Source organism: Sinocyclocheilus grahami, unplaced genomic scaffold (genome assembly GCF_001515645.1).
Source record: "Sinocyclocheilus grahami isolate Dianchi unplaced genomic scaffold, SAMN03320097.WGS_v1.1 scaffold272.1, whole genome shotgun sequence".
Lineage (NCBI taxonomy): Eukaryota > Metazoa > Chordata > Actinopteri > Cypriniformes > Cyprinidae > Sinocyclocheilus > Sinocyclocheilus grahami.
The window spans coordinates 1,101,089-1,104,801 of record NW_015505451.1 but is presented as its reverse complement, the minus strand read 5'-3'; positions in this window follow the sequence as shown (position 1 = coordinate 1,104,801).

Here is a 3,713-nt window from a genome sequence, read left to right as displayed (position 1 = left end):
AAACGAGGCATTTGTTGCATCCAGTGGGGACACAATTACTGATTATACTGTTTTTTTACGCGTTGCATTGCATCACGCCGTGTAAACATAAAACCATGTCTGCATTTGTGATCGGAGAAACGACAAACAACAAGTGCTACTCTACACTGCTCTAAACTCACGTTTGAATCGTCAGTGGCAAATTCTTTAAATATAAAAAACGTACTTACAGGCTGTGAGTCAGAAGCACCAGACTGTCCTTGCAAAGTTGGAACTGCCCCACTTTATAGAAACAGATACCGGCATTGTAGGCTACTCTCACAGGAAACAGTCCTCATCCTCCACAAAGTGCACTGCACACATCTGCATATTTGGGTTGTACTGTTCTGGAACAGTGCTGTAAATACAGCTTAACCACTGATTTCTAGTTGTGTCCTCTTTTGGAAGGCCAAACAAAGTAGTTTCGCTTTCACAACAAAACACACAGCGTCACACACGGCGGGTTAGAGTGAGCGGCGGCCAGCGGGATTGAGAATGGCGCTGCCGGCGGATTCGACAAAGGAGCGGCCGGCGGACTTGTGGCTGCAATATAACAAAGAGTGAAAAATTGAAGGGGGTCTGAATACTTTCCGTACCCACTGTATATATATTAATTATACACACACACAAAGAAAAACAAGTAGATAGAATAGAAAAAAATAGAAAGCTAGTGTTTTTTTGTTGTTTTCTTTTAATAAAAAAAGAAGATAAATATACAGTAGAATTAAAATAAAATAGAAAGTGCTAGAGGTAGAGGGTCAAATAAAGGTGGAACATGTGTTTTTAGTCGTTTCTTGAAGATGTGCAGCCACCTGCTCAAAGCTTTGCGTGTACACACACACAGACTCAGAAAGTGCTGTTTGTATGTCGCCAAACATACCACCACTTCTCATCTCAGTGGAATTAACGTCCTGATGTGTTACTAACACAATTAATAGATGAAATCCTGAATTGAATAAAAAATTACAAGGAGGCTAAGCAGTTAATAATAAAATAAGAACAAATAAAAAAATAACGATAGGCCTACAAATGAATTAAATTGCTTTTTAGTTTTTCAGGCTGCTAGGATCTGTGCCAGTGTATCTGAACAAGCTGAGCGGACAGATGTCAGCTGTCATATATGATGATGCCCGCCTATGTGGCCCAAGTTGGGAGATCAGGCAGTGATGCCATCCTGGAAGAAAAAAAGCCATTTTAACTGGTTTAAACTGGTTTTCAGTTGATCATAGAGCCCCAAAACCCATATAAAACCAGCCAACAGACAACCCTGACTAGGCTGGGAGAAGCAGCTAAGACCAACAAACAATCTTAGGCAGGATTAAGCGGTTTTTGATGTTACAGTGCAGCTTTATGATGATATCATGATGTCATATATATAAGGCCAGCTGATTTAAGATGCTCTTAATCCCCCAAAACCCCTATAAAACCAGCTAACAGACCACACTGACCAAGATATGAGAACCTGGCAAACTATCTTAGACTGGTTAAAGCAGTTTTTGGAGACAATGCAGCTTTATGATGCAATCATGATGTCATGTTTATGACTGCATCATTAGGCTGATATGAAGGGAGTGAATGGCATATTCTCTAAAGTAGGCCTGAAACTAACAATCATATTGCAATTTTGTTTAATCTGTCAATTATTTATTCAATTAACTGGATAAACACCTTGTTACAGCACAGTAGGGCTATTGCAAACGGAAACAATACTGTACTACATAGATGTTTCCTGTCAGTTCGATTTTTGAGTGGACTTTGCTGTTCCGATGAGCATGAACGGTATATGAGTGGAGCACTCACATGGGCCGTGAGCGACTAAGCGGAGCGCACACGCATAGAGCGGGATAATACGCAGACCGTCACACCACGTGAAAGTGAATCCTAAGCGGTGAACTCATTTTCACGCGGCACCCCGGTTGGGAAACACTGGCCTAAGCTATCTAAGAGAAATAAAACACCACAGAAATAAAACACAGAATTGTCTTTGCATGAATGAAATATTCTATACTGATTCATATTAAAGCTAAACTAAAGTTATTCAGTCAAAAGCTGAGTGATTTTCTTTGTATTTTGTTGTTTGAAAAACATTCAAGACAAGACAGCAGTGGGTATATTAGGCTACTGTCACTTTAAGACTTAATGTACAGATCCAATTCACTCACATGCATCCGATTTTATACCAACTGTTTACCTTAGTCAAAATAGACTATGTTTATGTGAACACTAGCCAAGCTGGGCATTTTGAAGTGTGTAATTGACAGTTTAAGTGCAATAAACAGCGAAAAGAACCTAAATTCGCATTTATATGCTGTTTAATGGGTGCTTTGTGTGTGACCTGTCAGAACAGCGTGCGAAGGATAAAGAGACATAAATAATACTGGCAGACATGAGAGTAAGAAGAGAGAGAGAGGAAAGAAGAACTGATAAGACACCGTGGCCAGGCGACAGTGGACCAACAGGTCAGGACATCTGGAAAATGCCCCTGAGGTATTATGGGAATAACAATGTTAGCATTACTTGTCCTGTCCCATTTGAATATAGGTTTCAGAAGGGTGATCATTAACACCCCCTTTGTGGCCGCTACATGCTTTTAATTTGCCCCTCAACTACAAGACACTATCTCTTAAAGGAATAATGCTCTCAAAAAGGATTTTTGGATCACCCTTAGGCCATGCATGATGAAGAAACAAGCTAGGATGGCTTGAGGGTGAGTACATTTTCATTTATGGGCGAAATATTCCTTTAAGAGTGGACAAACAGCTAATTTTAGAAAAAAGCTATCTTGTATTAATCCTCAGAAAGAAGTGTTTGACTGATTTATTTAAGAAGAGAACAAATTAAAGCGTAATATGAAATGACAGCTCAAGTAACAAGCCAGGACATAAGAACAGATTTACTGGTCTTGCCTAACCACTGAATACAAAAAAACAACCAAATCCTTCAAGCAGTTACAATGTTTTTCATCAGAAGAACCATATTTTCTTCCCCCTAAGACTCGATTTGACTGCAGCGAAAAGAGTGGCAATAAAGTTGCCTCGCTAACAGGCCGTCTCCTGAGACACCTCTTACATCACAGCGGCCCCAGACAGCAGATCAACGGCTTATCCTCACTTCTCAGTCTCATTTATAATCTGTCCGACATTTAACAGACTGAGTGGTTCGTCAGTTTGCATGGCTTAATTGCATCAGCTGAACCGTAGCTAAAGAACAGCTGGTGTCAATCCTTCCCAGGTAAACTAAATTACCACCAAGCGAGACCGGCACAGATTCCTCAGTGACACTAATTTCAACGGTGACACCTTCTTCAATCACAAACATCCTTCCTGCCTCATTTAGCATTTTTGGTAATTAAGACTGACGTATATGTAAATATTACACTTTCGGTTTAAACTGTGTAATTTCATCTAATAACAATATTATAGACACACACAAAGACATTGAAAACTAAAATAATGATTGCTGAAAAATCAGCTTTGCCATCACAGAAACAAACTGTTATTTTACATTATACTAATATTTCACAAAATCACAAGATTTTTAGCATATTTTTGACCAAATAAATGCAGCCTTGGTGAGCATAAGGTACTTATTTCAATAACATTTAAAAAAAGAACTTACTGACACTGAAATTCTGGACTGTAGTAGTATAAATGCAGTATAAATAAATGTCAATAAATAAATAAAATATATAAACC